The following is a 17,386-nucleotide window of genomic DNA, read 5'->3' as shown; positions in this document are numbered from 1 at the left end:
AAGGTTTTCCTTACAAAATTTACTTCAGCTATGTTCATTCCAAGGAGAAAACTATTATGAAATTGTCAGCCGAACAACATAGGTTTGAAGAGATCAAAGTGAATCCAGGCTATCAGTCTGGCAGTCTGCTAATAGTCTCAGATTTAAAAAGGCAACAATATGATCAATATGCACTGTTTGTGCAGGTAATTATTTAGCATTGACAGCCAGGGGACCATCCTTTTGGCTCTGTATATCATGCATAAGTCTCTCAGGTCCTTGGGTTGTGGTCAATACAATTAATTGAGTGAGGCAAGGGTTCAGGCCACAGTTAGGAGTACGTGAGTGATTGGTGTCCTATATTTACACTGAAAGGTGAGTTCAGTGATTTCTAAACCTGCAAGCGTGTAATTTCAGGGACTCCTTCACCAGCACCGAGCAATATCAGCATCCCAATCACTAGAGCAGTGTAATATCAGCATCCCATTCACTAGTGCAGTGTAATATCAGCATCCCATTCACTAGAACAGTGTAATATCAGCATCCCATTCACTAGAGCAGTGTAATATCAGCATTCCATTCATGAGAGCAGTGTAATATCAGCATCCCATTCACTAGCGCGGTGTAATATCAGCATCCCATTCACTAGAGCAGTGTAATATCAGCATCCCATTCACTAGCGCAGTGTAGTATCAGCATCCCATTCACTAGAGCAGTGTAATATCAGCATCCCATTCACTAGAGCAGTGTAATATCAGCATCCCATTCACTAGCGCAGTGTAATATCAGCATCCCATTCACTAGAGCAGTGTAATATCAGCATCCCATTCACTAGCGCAGTGTAATATCAGCATCCCATTCACTAGCGCAGTGTAATATCAGCATCCCATTCACTAGAGCAGTGTAATATCAGCATCCCATTCACTAGAGCAGTGTAATATCAGCATCCCATTCACTAGAGCAGTGTAATATCAGCATCCCATTCACTAGAGCAGTGTAATATCAGCATCCCATTCACTAGAGCAGTGTAATATCAGCATCCCATTCACTAGAGCAGTGTAATATCAGCATCCCATTCACTAGTGCAGTGTAATATCAGCATCCCATTCACTAGTGCAGTGTAATATCAGCATCCCATTCACTAGAACAGTGTAATATCAGCATCCCATTCACTAGAGCAGTGTAATATCAGCATCCCATTCACTAGCGCAGTGTAATATCAGCATCCCATTCCCTAGCGCAGTGTAATATCAGCATCCCATTCACTAGAGCAGTGTAATATCAGCATCCCATTCACTAGAGCAGTGTAATATCAGCATCCCATTCACTAGAGCAGTGTAATATCAGCATCCCATTCACTAGAGCAGTGTAATATCAGCATCCCATTCACTAGAGCAGTGTAATATCAGCATCCCATTCACTAGTGCAGTGTAATATCAGCATCCCATTCACTAGTGCAGTGTAATATCAGCATCCCATTCACTAGAGCAGTGTAATATCAGCATCCCATTCACTAGAGCAGTGTAATATCAGCATTCCATTCATGAGAGCAGTGTAATATCAGCATCCCATTCACTAGAACAGTGTAATATCAGCATCCCATTCACTAGAGCAGTGTAATATCAGCATTCCATTCATGAGAGCAGTGTAATATCAGCATCCCATTCACTAGAGCAGTGTAATATCAGCATCCCATTCACTAGAGCAGTGTAATATCAGCATCCCATTCACTAGCGCAGTGTAATATCAGCATCCCATTCACTAGCGCAGTGTAATATCAGCATCCCATTCACTAGAGCAGTGTAATATCAGCATCCCATTCACTAGAGCAGTGTAATATCAGCATCCCATTCACTAGAGCAGTGTAATATCAGCATCCCATTCACTAGAGCAGTGTAATATCAGCATCCCATTCACTAGAGCAGTGTAATATCAGCATCCCATTCACTAGTGCAGTGTAATATCAGCATCCCATTCACTAGTGCAGTGTAATATCAGCATCCCATTCACTAGAACAGTGTAATATCAGCATCCCATTCACTAGAGCAGTGTAATATCAGCATCCCATTCATTAGCGCAGTGTAATATCAGCATCCCATTCACTAGAGCAGTGTAATATCAGCATCCCATTCACTAGAGCAGTGTAATATCAGCATCCCATTCACTAGCGCAGTGTAATATCAGCATCCCATTCACTAGAGCAGTGTAATATCAGCATCCCATTCACTAGAGCAGTGTAATATCAGCATCCCATTCACTAGAGCAGTGTAATATCAGCATCCCATTCACTAGAGCAGTGTAATATCAGCATCCCATTCACTAGAGCAGTGTAATATCAGCATCCCATTCACTAGTGCAGTGTAATATCAGCATCCCATTCACCAACACAGTGTAATATCAGCATCCCATTCACTAGTGCAGTGTAATATCAGCATCCCATTCACCAGCACAGGGTAATATCAGCATCCCATTCACTAGAGCAATGTAATATCAGCATCCCATTCACTAGAGCAGTGTAATATCAGCATCCCATTCACTAGTGCAGTGTAATATCAGCATCCCATTCACCAACACAGGGTAATATCAGCATCCCATTCACACTGGGACTCTCTGGATTATTATAGGTCAGTGTTAGTGGGGCCCTCAATAATCAGCTTCTGAGACCTTAAATATTGGAATTTCCAGCATTAGTATGCAAATTTCTACTTCCTTCTTCTTTAAGCCCCTTGTTAACTACCTCTTTAGCCAGAATTTTGGTCACCCATTCCAATATGTCTCTCTGTGACTTGGTGTCAAATATTGTCTGATTACACTCTAATGAAGCAGTTTGGCATGGTGAAAGCATTATACACATGCAAATTATTGTATCAATATTGCAATAAGGCAACTAGTTAAACTGTGTTTTATTCATTTGTGAGATTTAAGCGTCGCTGGCAAAGCCAGAGTTTATTGTCCATACCTAATTGCCCTTGAGAAGGTGGTGATGAGCCGCTTTCTTGAATCGCTGCAGTCCATGTGGTGTAGGTACACCCATAGTGCTGTTAGGAAGGGAGTTCTAGGATGTTGACCTAGCAACAGTGAAGGAACGGCGATATATTTCTAAGTCAGAATAGTCTGTGGCTTGGTGGGGAACTTGCAGCAGGTCGTGGTGTTCCCATGCATCTGTTGCCCTTGAGGTTATAGATGGTAGAGGTTGCAGGTTTGGGAGGTGCTGTTGAAGGAGTCTTGCAGATTGCTGCAGTGCATCTTGTAGATGATACACACTGCTGCCACTGTGCTTTGGTGGTGAAAGGAATAAATGATTAAGGTGGTGGATTTTGTGCGAATCAAGCGGGCTGCTCTCAATGGTGTCAAATTTCTTGAGTGTTGTTGGAGCTGCACTCAGCCAAGCAAGTGGAGAATATTCTATCACACTCCTGACTTGTGCCTTGTAGATGGTGGAGGTGCTTTGGGGAGTCAGGAAGTGAATTACCCATTGCATGATTCCTAGCCTCTGACCTGCTATTGTAGTTACAGTACTTATATGGCTGGTCCAATTCAATTTCCAGTCAATGGTAACCCCCAGGATGTTGATGGTAGGGGATTCAGTGATGGTAATGCTGTTGAATGTCAAGGGAAGATAGATACTCTCTTGTTGGAATGGTCATTGCCAGGCACCTGTGTCGCACAAATGTTACTTGCCACTTATCAGCCCAAGCCTGAATGTTGCCCAGGTCTTGCCGCATGTGGGCACAGAATGCTTCAGTATCCGAGGAGTTGCAAATGAGACTAAACACTGTGCAAACATCAGCAAACATCCCCTTTCCTGACCCTATAACGAAGCATCTGAAAATGGTTAACCAAGAACACTACCCTGAGGAACTCCTGCAGTAATGTCCTGGGGCTAAGATGATTGGCTTCCAATAACCACAACCATCTTCCTATGTGCTAGGTATAACTCCAACTAGTGGAGATTTTCCACACTGCAACACTCCTGCCACATTCCCAGGCCCCTTCCCCCTGCCCCCACCAATTCCTTTTGACTTCAATTCTGTTGGGTTCCTTGATTCATGCAAATCACAGATGCTGTCTTGATGTCAGAGCAATCACTCTCACCTCACTTCTGGATTATCTGGAGCTGAATGGCTCAAACTAAGCATTGGTGAGCAAGTCATTGCTGAGTAAGAGCCTTGTCAGCAACTTCTTCCATCATTTAACTGATGACCGAGAGTAGACTGATAGGACAGTGACCGACCAGACTGGACTGGACCTGCTTTTTGTGGTCAGGGCATGCCTGGGCAATTTTCCACATTCCTGGGTGGATGCCAGTGTTTCAGTTGTACTAGAACAGCTTGACCAGCGGGTGAAAAATTCTGAAGTATAAGTCTTCGGTCCTACAGCTGGGATGTTGTCAGGGCTCATAGCCTTTGCTGTATCCAGTGCCTGCAGCTGTTTCTTAATATGACGTAGGGGGTGAATCGAATTGGCTGAAGGCTGGTGATATGATGCTGTGGACTTCAAGAGATTGATCATCCACTCAGCACTCCTGGCTGAAGATGGTCGCAAATGCTTCACCTTATCATTTCTACTGATGTGCTGGGCCACCCTATCAGAGGAGGGTGGGGATACTGAGAAAGGGGATATTTGTGGAGCCTCCTCCTCCAGATAGTTGTTTAATTGTCCACCACGATTCATGACTGGCTGTGGCAGGACTGCAGAGCTTTGACCTGGTCCATTGACCGTGAGATCACCTAAGCTATGTGTAGTGTGTTGCCTCTGCTGTTTAGTATATGTATAGCCCTATGCTGCAGCTTCATCAGGCTGACACCTCATTTTTTAATTAGGTCTTGTGCTGCCCCCAGGATGCTTTCCTAAACTCCACATTGAACAAGGGGTGGGGGTTGGGGGTTGGGGTGGGGGGGAGGTTGTCCTCTGGCTTGATGGTAATGATAGATTGAAGGATATGCTGGACCATGAGGTGCAGATTGTGGTTGAATACAATTCTGCTGCTGCTGCTGATGGCCCACAGTGCCTCATGGATGTTCACTTGCTCATTCAGCATTACAACTAGTGCCATACGACATGATGGAGGGTGTCCTCAGTATGAAGATGGGACTTCACCTCCGCAAGAACTGGATGACGGTCACTCCTACCAATACTGTCTTGGACAGATACATCTGTGACAGGTAGATGGTGACAACAAGGTCAAGTAGGTTTTTCCCTTTTGTTGGTTCTCTTGCTACTGCTAGAAATTTATTGCTGGGGAGGCGAGGGCATAGTGGTATTGTTGCTGGACTAGTAATCCAGAGACTCAGGGTAATGCTCTGGGGACCCAGATTTGAATCCTGCCATGGCAGATGGTGGAATTTGAATTCAATAAAAATCTGGTATCAAAAGTCTAATGATGACCATTGTTGATTGTTGTAAAAATCTATCATCCTTACCTGGCCTGGCCTACATGTGACTCTTAAATGCTCTCTGAAATGGTCTGACAAGCTACTCAGTTGTATTAAACTGCTACAAGGTCACAAAAAAGGAATGAAACCGGACAGACCACCTGGCATCAACCTAGGCACTGTGGATGTACCTACACCACACGGACTGCAGCAGTTCAAGAAGGCAGCTCACCACCACCTTCTCAAGGGCAACTAGGGATGCTATTTTTATTCATTTTTTAATCATCCAATGAATAAAAAAATAAAATATGGCAAATATGTCCTTAAGGACTTGCCAGCTTGGTCAGTAGTGGTGCTACCAAACCACTGTTGATGATATACAATGAACTCCTCCACCCAGAGTACTTTCTATGCCCTTGTCACCCTCAGTGCTTCTTCCAAGTGGAGTTCAACATGGAGGAGCACTGATTCATCAGCTGAAGAAGAGCAGTAGGTGGGAATCAGCAGGAGGCTTCCTTGCCTGTGCTTGAGCTGATGCCATGAGACTTCAAGGGGTCCTGTGTCAATAATGAGGTCTCCCAGGGCAACTCCCTCACGACTGTATACCACTGTGCTGGCACCTCTGGTGGGTCTGTCCCACAGGTGGGAAAGGACAAATCCAGGGATGGTGATGGTGGTGTCTGTGAAATTGGTTTAAGGTATGATTTGGTCAGTATGATTATGTTAGGTTGTTGCTTGACTAGTCTGTGGGATAGTTCTCCCGTTGTTGGCACAAGCCCCCAGATGCTGGTGAGGAGGACTTTGCAGGGTCGATCAGGAAGGGTGTGCCTTTCTCATCTCTGATGCCAAGATTAGTCTGTCCGGTTTTATTGTTCTTTAACTTTTCTGTAGCAATTTGGCTTGCTCAGCCACTTAAGTGGGCAGTTAGGAGCCAACCATATTGCTGTGGGTCTGGAGTCACACGTTGGCCAGAGCGGGTAAGGATGGCAGATTTCCTTCCCTAAAGGGCATCAGAGAATCAGATGAGTTTTGATAACAATTTGATGATCATCATTACTGAGATTATCATTTTATTCCTAATTTAGTTATTAATTAAATCAAAACTCCCCTCGCTGCCGTGGTGAGATTTGAACTCGTGTCTCCAGGGCATTAGTCCAGAGCTCTGAATCTCAGGTCCAGTAGCATTAGCACTATGCTCCTGCTGCCCTACCAAACTAAAGACAGGTTAGTCTGCAAGATGGAGGTCATAAGCAGAGGTTAAGTTGTTGGCTATAAAGCAGCTCCGAACAAAAGCAATCTAATAGAAAAGTAGCACAGTGAGATCAGTTCAATCATGTGACAGCTTTTAATGGCTGCAGAACAGCGCGTGTAAGCACAATATATGGTAGGTAAGACAAACATTAGTTCCACACATGGAATTACTTTTATCTTTCATCATTGTGAAACCTGAGTGCTGATGCCTATCAAGCTAACACAATAAAGCAGGATGTTCAATGACATCTTTATATTTGACATTTACATCATGAATAGGCTTGCCAACCCCAGTTGGATTTTTACCTGAAAGTTCTATTACATGATCTCCTGCCTCAATTCCTCCACCCAGACAGACTATTTTCCCACATCCAATATTCATATAACCGATAAACAAAAATATCAAAGAAAGTAGGAAAGAAACACCTTTTTAAAGGCCTTATGATTTTCCCTCTGGGTTTAGCTCGCAACAGTATGCATGAGATTTATCAGTACCTGGGCAATTCTGGAGGAATGATAGACTGTGCTGTGCCACTTTTCCGTGTTCTCAGTCAAACCAGTGGCTTTCAAAGGAACCACTTTAACCAAACTGCCACCAAAAGGAGTGGAAGGGTTGCTGCTGGCTCCTCTTTCAAACTGTGGGATGTCACCTCCTCCTCATCTCCTTCCATTCATAGCGCTTTTCATAACTTCAGGATATCCCAAAGGAATTACAGGCAATGGACGGGATCTTTCCATTTTCTGGTCCCACCAGCGGCGCTCATTGTCGCAGGCAGGATGGGAATATCCCAGCCAATGAATTACTTTTTGAAATGCAGTCATTGTCGTGATAAAGAAAATGCAGCTGTCAATTTGCGCGCAGCAAGGTCCCAGAAAAAAAGCAATGAGATCATTTTTTTTTGGGGGGGATGTTGCTTCTGGGATAAAAATGGATAAAGACACCCAGCAAAACTCCCCTGCTCTTCTTCAAATAGTGCGAGGGGTTCATTTACATCCACTTGAGAGGGTATAGACATGGCCTCAATTTAATGTCTCATTTGAAAAACTGCACCTCCTAGAGTGCAATATTCCATCATTACTGCACTGGAGTTTCCGTAATATGATTCATACCCAAGATCTGGTGAGTCAGAGGAGAGAGTGGTACCACTGAAACAAGGCTGATGATGATGTTATGTCCTCAATTTCCACTGCTTGTGCTTTCCCCAGCAGCCCGTCACTTTTATCCTACAATATGAAAACTTATGCTTCAATCTCACTGAAACAATACATTTCTCTGTATCTCCTTGAAATCAAAAAACCCTTTAATGTCCCACTACTGGTATAATTTGACCACTCTCATTTAGCTAACTACATCAACATAAAACTCCTCAAGTGACTTTTCTTCCAGAAGCCATTACTGAATTCTGCCTGTTCCAGGAAATGCGAAATCTTGTACAGATTTGTTTAGTGACATTCTACTTAGGTTTTACCAAAGCATAGGCCCATCTCACAGATGTGAAAAAACGTGGAGCAAATACAGGGGAAATGTGGAGCAGGAATAGGGAATGTGGAGCAAGAACAGGGGAATGTGGAGCAGGTACAGGGGAACCTGGAGCAGGAGAACCTGGGGCCACCTAATTAACATGTTGCAGTCCATCTGGCGTAAGCACATCCACAACGCTGTGAGGGAGTGAGTTTTATGATTTTCACCCAGCAACAGGGAAGTGTGATATAATTCCAAGTCAGAATGGTGTGTGGCTTGGAGGGGAACTTGCAGATGGCGGTGCTCACATGTGAATGCTGCCTTTGTTCTTCGAGGTGGTAGAATTTGCAGGTTTGGAAGATGCTGTTAAATGAGCCTTGGCAAGAAGCTGAATGGCTTTTGTAGATGGTGCACACTGCTGCCACTGTACGCCAGTGGTGGATGGAGTGCATGTTTAAGGTGATGGATAGGGTGCCAATCAAATGGGCTGCTTCATGCTGGATAGTTATGAGCTTCTTGAGTGTTGTTGAAATTGCACTCATCCAGGCAAGTGAACAATATTCAATCACACTCTTGCCTTGTAGATGGTGGACAGTCTTTGGGGAATTGGGAGGTGAGTTATTCACCACAGAATTCCCAGCTTCTGACCCGCTCTTGTAGCCACAGTATTTATATGGTTGGTCCAGTTCAGTTTCTGGTCAATGGTAACCCTCAGGATGTTGATAGTGGGGGATTCAGCGATGGTAATGCCATTGAATTTCATGAGGAAATGGTTATATTCTCTATTGTTGGAGGCGATCATTGTGTGATGCGAATGTTACTTTCCACTTATCAGCCCAAGCCTGAATGTTGTACTGGTCATGCTGCCTGAAGGCACAGTTTGCTCCATTATCTGAAGAGCTCTGAATGGAGCTGAATATTATGCAACCATCAGCGAACATCCTCATTTCCTATGATGGAGAGAAGATCATTGATGAAACAGCTGAAGGTATTTTAGCCCAGAACACTGTCTGGAGGATCTCCAGCAGTGATGTGCTACAACTGATATGATTACCCTCCAGCTACTACAACCATCTTCCTTTGTATTAGGTATGACTCCAACCAGTGGAGAATTTTTCCTGATTTCCACTGACTTCGACTTTACGAGGGCTGCTTGATGCCATATCAGTCATATGCTGCCTCTGGAATTCAGCTCTTTGGTCCATGTTTGGACCTATGTTAAAATGAGGCCAGAGCTGAGTGGTCCTGAGCATCATTGAGCATGTTCTTGCTGAGTAAGTGCAGCTTGATAAAACTGTCAATGACACCTTCTATCACTTTGCTAATGACTGAAAGTAGATTGATGAAGTGGCATTGGCCAAATTGGATTTGTTCTGCTTTGTGTGGAGAGGATATTCCTAGAAAACATTCCACATTATGGCTGGGTAGTTTCCAGTGATGTAGCTGTACTGGAACAGCTTGTGGTGTGGCTAGCTCTGGAGCACAAATCTTCAGCTGGGATGTTGTCAGAGGCCATAGTCTTTGCTGTATCCAATAGGTTCAGGCACTTCTTGATATAGAGTGAATCGCATTAGCTGAAGACTGGAATCTGTGATGCTGGGGTCCCCAGTAGGAGGCGGAGATGGATCATCTACTCGGCACTTCAGGCTGAAATGGGTGCATATGCTTCAGCCTTGTCTTTTGCATTGATGTGCTGGGCTCCCCCATCATTGAGGATAGGGTTGTTTGTGGAGCCTCCTCCTCTGATCAGCTGTTTAATTGCCCATCACCATTCATGACTAGGTGCAGCAGCACTGCAGAACTTTGATCTGATCAATTGATTGTGGGATCACTTAACTCTGTCTATAGCATGCTGCTTCTGCTGTTTAGCATACTTGCAGTCTTGTGTTGTAGGTTCACCAGTTGCCCTCTTATTTTAATGTATGTCTGGTGCTGCTCCTGGATTAGGTAGTGGTAAATATGGAGCAAGGGTACTGGGGATTATGGAACAGGTAGAAGAGATCAGGAGCAGGTAGAGACGAATTTGGAACATGTACAGAGGAACATTAATCAGGAACAGTGGAATTGGAGCAGGTAAAGGGGAACATAAAACACAGAGGAACATAGAACATGGGAACATGGGTTAGGTGCAAACAAACTCAGATCAGACATAGAGGAATATGCAAAAGATACCGTAGCCCATGAAGCAGGTAAAGGGATCTATGGAACAGATGAGAAGTTAGTGAAGAATATAGAACATGTAAATAAGAATTTGGAGCAAGCAGAGTGAATATGGCGCTGGTACAGGACAACACTGATCATATATTAACTCACCTGGAACAGGTAGTGAATAAATTGGAGAACGTACAGAGGAGATCTCTGCAAGTACAGAGCAAGGTGGAACAGGAACAGGTGAAGATGGAGTAGGTTCAGGTAAACCTGGAGTAGGTACAGGGAACGTGCAGCAGGTACACGGGAACGTGGAGTAGGTACAGGAGAACGTGGAGCAGATACAGGGTATGTGGAACAGGTACACGAGAACGTGGAGCAGATACAGGGAATGTGAAGCAGGTACAGGAGAACGTGGAGCAGATACAGGGAATGTGGAGCAGGTACATGAGAACGTGGAGCAGGTACAGGGGAATGTGGAGCAGGTATACGGGAATGTGGAGCAGGTACAGGGAATGTGGAGCAGGTACAGGGGAATGTGGAGCAGGTACAGGGAATGTGGAGCAGGTACAGGGAATGTGGAGCAGGTACAGGGGAATGTGGAGCAGGTACAGGGAATGTGGAGCAGGTACAGGGGAATGTGGAGCAGGTACACGGGAAAGTGGAGCAGGTACACGGGAAAGTGGAGCAGGTACAGGGGAACGTGGAGCAGGTCCAGGGGAACGTGGAGCAGGTCTAGGGAAGCGTGGAACGGGTAAAGAGGAACGTGGAGCAGGTACAGGGAACATGGAGCAGGTCTAGGGGAGCGTGGAGCAGGTAAAGGGGAATATGGAGCAGGTACAGTAGAATGTGGAGCAGGTAGAAGGGAACGTGGAGCAGGTACAGGGGGATATGGAGCAGGTAGAAGGGAACCTGGAGCAGGTACAGGCAGATGTAGAGCAGGTACAGGGAACGTGAAGCAGGTACAGAGAACATGAAGCAGGTACAGGGGAATATGGAGCAGGTACAGTAGAATGTGGAGCAGGTAGAAGGGAACCTGGAGCAGGTACAGGGGGATATGGAGCAGGTAGAAGGGAACCTGGAGCAGGTACAGGGGGATATGGAGCAGGTAGAAGGGAACCTGGAGCAGGTACAGGCAGATGTAGAGCAGGTACAGGGGAATGTGGAGCAGGTACGTGGGAACCTGGAGCAGGCACAGGGGAATGTGGAGCAGGTACAGGGGGATGTGGAGCAGGTACAGGGGAATTTGGAGCAGGTAGAGGGGAACCTGGAGCAGGTGCAGGAGAATATGGAGCAGGTGCAGGGGAATGGAGCAGCTACATGGGAACCTGGAGCTGGTACATGGGAACATGGGGCAGATACAGGGGAATGTGGAACAGGTACAGGGGAACATGGAGCAGTTATAGGGGAATGGAGTAGGGACAGGGGCAGGTGGAGCAGGTACAAATGAACCTGGAGCTGGTACAGAGAAATGTGTGTCAGGTACAGGAGAAAGTGAAGCAGGGACAGCAGAACATGGAACAGATACAAAGGAACAAGAACAATATGATTGTAGGCAAACTAAGGCTAGCAGGTAAAGAATTAACCCACAATTCGCAACAAATATACATTCAGTTAAGGTACAAAAATCCCATGGAAAAGTTGTGCAACTGAGGCTAACAAGAGGAGTTACAGATCGTATTAGATTAAAAGAGGAAGCTTATAATTTTGCTTTAAAGAGTAGTAAATCTAAAGATTATCGGTTGTTTGAATTCGGCAAAGGAGGACCAAGAAATTAATATGGAAAGAGAAAAAAAAGAAAATGTGAGTAGAAGAGCAAGAGAAAATACAGGCTGTAAATGATTCTGTCAGTATTTAAATAGGAAGAGATTAGTGAAAGTTAACGTGGGCCCATTAGAGACAGAGACAAGTGAAATTATGGAAGATAAGGAAATGGCAGAGACACTAAAAAATACTTTGTATCTGGCTTCATGGTAGAAAACAGAATAAACATTCTGAAAATAATGGGAAACCAAGAATGAGCAACTTAAATAACTCAGCAAAAGTAAACAAATAGTACTGGCAAAATTACTGGGATGAAGTGGTGAGGAATCCTCTAGACCTGACGAGCTGTTTCCTCAGGGTTTAAAAGAGATAGCTGCAGACTTAGTGGATGCATTGTTTTTGATTTTCCAGAATTCCTTATATTCTACAACAGTTCCCAAGGATTAGAAAGTAGCAAATATAACCCTGCTGTTTAGAAAGGAGGAAGAGAGTAAATGGAGAACTGTGGGACAGTTAGTGATAGGCAAAATGCTGGTCACTTTCTAGGCATGTGGTAACAGGACACTTAGAAAATAAAAATATAGTTTAGCAGAGTCAACAGGGATTTATGAAAGGAAAATCATGTTTGACAAATCTGTCAGAATTTTTTTGAAGATGTAACTAGTGAGGTGGATTAGGGGGAACCAGTGGATGTGGTGTATTTGGGTTTTCAAAAAGCATTTGATAAGATGCCACACACAAGCAGGACTCAGGACTGGGTGGTGGGTGGGGTAGGGAGGGTCATAGATTAGCATAGACCGAGGGTTAGTTAGTGGGCAGAAACAGAGTAGGAATAAACAGGGTCATTTTCAGGTTGTCAGACTGTAATTCACTGGGTACCACAAGCACCAGCTATTGGGCCTCAGCTACTTCCAGTTGATATTCATGCCTGAGGTGAAGGAACTGACTGTAATGTATCCAAGTTCACTGGTGATACAAAATTAGGTGGAAAAGTAGGTGACGAGGTCACAAAGTGGCTGTAGAGGAATATGGTTAGGTAGGATGAGTGGACGAGAACATGGCAGATGGAATACAATGTGGTGAAGTCTGAAGTTATCCCCTGGGAAATGTTTGAATTCAGAGGGGCCAGGGTGTCCTTGTACACAAATCACAGAAAGCTAACTTGCAGGTACAGCAAATTGTATTCTACCTTTTGTTGCAAGGGGATTAGAATATAAATGTGAAGATGTCTTAGTACAATTTTACAGGAAATTGGTGAGGCCACACCTGGAGTACTGTGTGCAGTTTTGATCTCCTTATGCAAGGACATATTTGCCCTAGAGGGAGTGCAATGAACATTGAGTAGATTGGTTGCTGGGATGAGGGGATTGTTCTATGAGGAGAGGTTGAGTAGACTATGCCCATATTCCATGAAGTTTTGAAGAATGAGAGTTGATCTAATTGAAATGCATAAAATTCTTAAGGGGCTTGACAGGATAGATGTTGAGAAAATGTTTCTCCTGGCTGCAGAATTTAGAACACAAGGTTACAGTCTCAGGATATAAGGGGGCTGCCATTTGAGGTTGATATGAGGAGAAATTTCTGCACTCAGAGAATTGTGAGTCTTTAGAAATCTCCACCCCAGAGAACTGTGGATGCTCAGTCATTGAGTACATTCAAAACAGAGGTCCGTAGAATTTTGGATACTAAGGGAGTTAAGGGATAGGGGGATAGTGGGAGAAGGTGGAGTTGAGATAAAAGATCACCCATGGTCTAACTGAATGGAACAGCCAACTCAAAGAGCCAAATGGACTACCCCTGTTCCTATTTATTTTGTTCTTTTGCAGTAGGTAAAGGGGAATATGAAGCAGGTATAGAGGGAAGTGGTATCAGAGTTGTAATTTTACTGGACTAATAATCCAGAAACATGGACAAATGTTCCGGAGACATGAGTTCAAGTCCCCCGAGGTAAGATGACCACAGAACAGGTTTGAACACCACAAACAGGTAAGGTGACCACAGAGCAGGTAAGGCAACCACAGAGCAGGTACAGGTGAACCTGGAGCAGGCACAGGAAAACAGGGAGCAGATGCAGGGAGCGGGTGTAAGAAAACAGGGAGAACAGGCACAGAGAAACAGGCAGAACAGGCACACAGGAAAACAGGCAGAGTGGGTGCAGGAGAACAGGCGGAGTGGGCTCAGGAAAACAGGCGTAATGGATGCAGGAAAACAGGTGGAGGAAAACAGGCAGAGAGGCACAGGAAAACAGGTGGAATGGGTGCAGAAAAACAGGTGGAACAGGCACACAAGAAAACAGGCAGGGCGAGTGCAGGAAAACAGGCAGAGAGGGTGCAGGAAAACAAGCAGAGTGGGTGCAGGAAAACAGGTGGAGCAGGTGCAGGAAAACAGGCGGAACAGGCACACAGGAAAACAGGTGGAGTGGGTGCGGGGAAACAGGCAGAACAGGCACACTGGAAAACAGACAGAGCGGGTGCAGGAAAACAGGCAGAGAGGGTGCAGGAAAACAGGCAGAACAGGCACACAGGAAAACTGGGTGTGGGTACAGGTAAACAGGAGGAATGGGTAGAGAGGAAAATGACGACTGCAATGACCCTTTGCTGTGCCCTCTTTGCAGTCAATTGCCCCATGATGCCAAAGATATCCTCTATTCTACACTCCCCCAAGCTGTTGTTACCCTCAATCTAGGTAAAGATGTTGCCTCCCTGATGCCAGGGTAATGGATGTCACTGAGCAGAACATTTTGTTGGGCAGAAGCTAGCAGCCAAAAAATCATGGTCCAGGTGGGATTCATTGGCATAGGAAGGAAAAGAGTTGAGGTCTTACAGGTAGAAATCAGGAGCTCAGGAGGATATTACAGGGGTAGTTTCAGAGGTGGTTATCTCTGGATTATCCCCGTGTCACACACTGTTGAGCCCAGGAATGGAAGGATAAGACATATTGATACATGTCTGGAGAAATGGTACAGAGTTCGGAGGTGTTTGGGGGGGGGGCGCGAGGGGAGGGTTGCATGGCTGAAGAAATGGTACAGAACGTAGGGGGTGGGGGGAAGCGAGGGTGCGTGCAGTGGGTAGGGTAAATCAGATTCTCTGGGTATCAAGACCAGTTTTGGGGTAGGAAGGATCTGTTCAAGTGGATAGTTTGCACCTCAACAGAGTTGGGAGAAATGTCCTATTGGGAAGGTTATTTATGCTTTGGCAAAGTGTATGGACTCATTTGACAGTGGAGTGGGTACCAGGTTGAAACAATAAATAGGAAAAATAAGGTGCAAAGAGATTTGGGAGAGAAAGGAAAGATTGGGAAGGAAAAAGGAGATGGCATTATTGATCGAAGAAACTATCAGAGCATTAGAGAAGAATGATGAATGTGAGGAGTCAAGCACAGAATCCATGCGGTTTGAATTAAGGAACAAGAGAGGAGCTATTAGATTACTCTGTGTATCTGAGAGGCTCCCAGATAGTGGGAATGAGACAGACAGGTATATATTCAGCCAAATTATACAAAGAACGACAAAATAGTGATAATAGGGCAGTTGCCACGGGAATTGTTGTGGGCGGGACAGTAATTTGACAGACCTGGAAAAGGTCCATTGACTTTGGATGGGAATTTCCAGTCCCACAGCAGGCACAGAAAAATCCTGCCCACAGACTGGAAACATAGGTTCATGACAACACAGAAGAAGGCTATTCAGCCCATCTAGTCTATGCCGGCTCTCTAAAGCAATCCAGTCTGTCCCATTCCCCCTTTTATCCCGGTAGCTCTGTAAGTGCCCATCCAATTTCCCTTTGAAATCTTTCATTGTTTCTGTTTTCACCAGCCTCATGGGCAGTGGGTTCCAGCTGATTCCTACTCGTTACGTTAAAAAGTTCTTCCTCACAACCCCCCCCAACACCCCCTCTTACCCAAAACCTTAAATCTGTGTCCCCTGGTCCTTGTACCATCAGCTAATGGGAACGGGTTTCCTTTGTCTACTTTATCCAAACCTGTCAGAATCTTGTACACCTCTATCTATCTCCCCTCAATCCCCTTTGCTGCAGGAGAACAACCCCAGCTTCTCTGACCTAACCTTGTAGCTAAAATCCCTCATCCCTGGAACCATTCTGGCAAGTCTCCTCTGCAAACTCTCAAGGACCCTCACATCCTTCCTAAAATGTGGTGACCAGAACTGGACACAACACTCTAATTGTGACCTACCTGATTGAGTGTCTGCAAATTTGTAGGCATTGTGAGGTGTAAGAGTGGGTGTGTGCACGCGCACGTATGTGTGCATGCGTGTGTGTGTGTGCGCATGTGTGTGCACGTGTGTGCACATGTGTATGCGTATGTGTGTGGGTATGTGTTGAGGTGTAAAGGACAAAGAAGGGGAGAAATTCCTTAAATGTGTACAAGAGAACTTTCTTGGCCATTGTGTTTTCAGCTTATGTGGTAAGAAGCAGGGCTGCATCTGGTTCTGGGGAATGAAGTAGGTCAAGTGGAGCATATTTCAGTGGGGAAGCATTTGGGAAGCTGTGATCATATCCATCAGGTTTAGAATTGTTATAGAAAAGGACAGGGTGCAATGAAGTGTAAAAATATTTAACTGAAGGAAGGCTAACTTCAATGAGTTGAAAAGGGTGCTGGCACAGGTGGATTGGAATCAAAAACTGGCAGGCACAACATTAAATGAACAATGGGAGGCCTTTAAAGGAGGAGATGACTCAACTACTGAATGGACACGTTTCCACAAGGAGGAAAGAAAAGATGCCCAAAACTAGAGCTCTCCGGATGACAGAAGACTATAGAAATTAAAATGAGACAGAAGAAGTAGGCTTTTGACAAATGTAATGTTTATAAGACATAGGGAACCAGGCTGAATATGGAAGGCACAGAAGAGGTATAAAGAGAGGGACTGGAGGGGCAAAGAGAGAGTGTGAAAATAGATTAGTGACTAACATTAAAAGGATCGCAAAAGTATCTTATAAGCATATAATAATTAAAAGGGTAGACAAAAGAAAGATGGGATCGATTAAGGACCAAACACCGATATTTTTAGGAGGCAGAAGGCAGGGCTGAGGTACTAAATGAATACTTTACATCACTAGAAAAAAGGAGGATGCTGCCAATACACAAAGGAGGAGGTGGTAGAGAAATTGAATAGGATAAAAATAGATAAAAAGGAGTTAGTTAAAAGTTCAGGAGTTCTCAATGTAGAGAAGTCGCCTGGAGGAGATGGAATGCACTCTAGGTTGCAGAGGGAAGTAAGGGTGAAACTGAGAAGTGCTGGCCACAATCTTCCGGTCCTCCTTAAATATTGGGATAGTTCCAAAGGACTGCAGGATTGCAAAAGTTAAAGCCCTGTTTAAAAGTACAGGCTAGGCAGCTTAACATCAGTGGTGGGCAAATGTTTAGTGAAATAATCCAGAACAAAATT

The sequence above is a fragment of the Carcharodon carcharias genome, chromosome 20, assembly GCF_017639515.1.
Source record: "Carcharodon carcharias isolate sCarCar2 chromosome 20, sCarCar2.pri, whole genome shotgun sequence".
NCBI classification, from domain to species: domain Eukaryota; kingdom Metazoa; phylum Chordata; class Chondrichthyes; order Lamniformes; family Lamnidae; genus Carcharodon; species Carcharodon carcharias.
Note: the sequence above shows the minus strand (reverse complement) of the source record.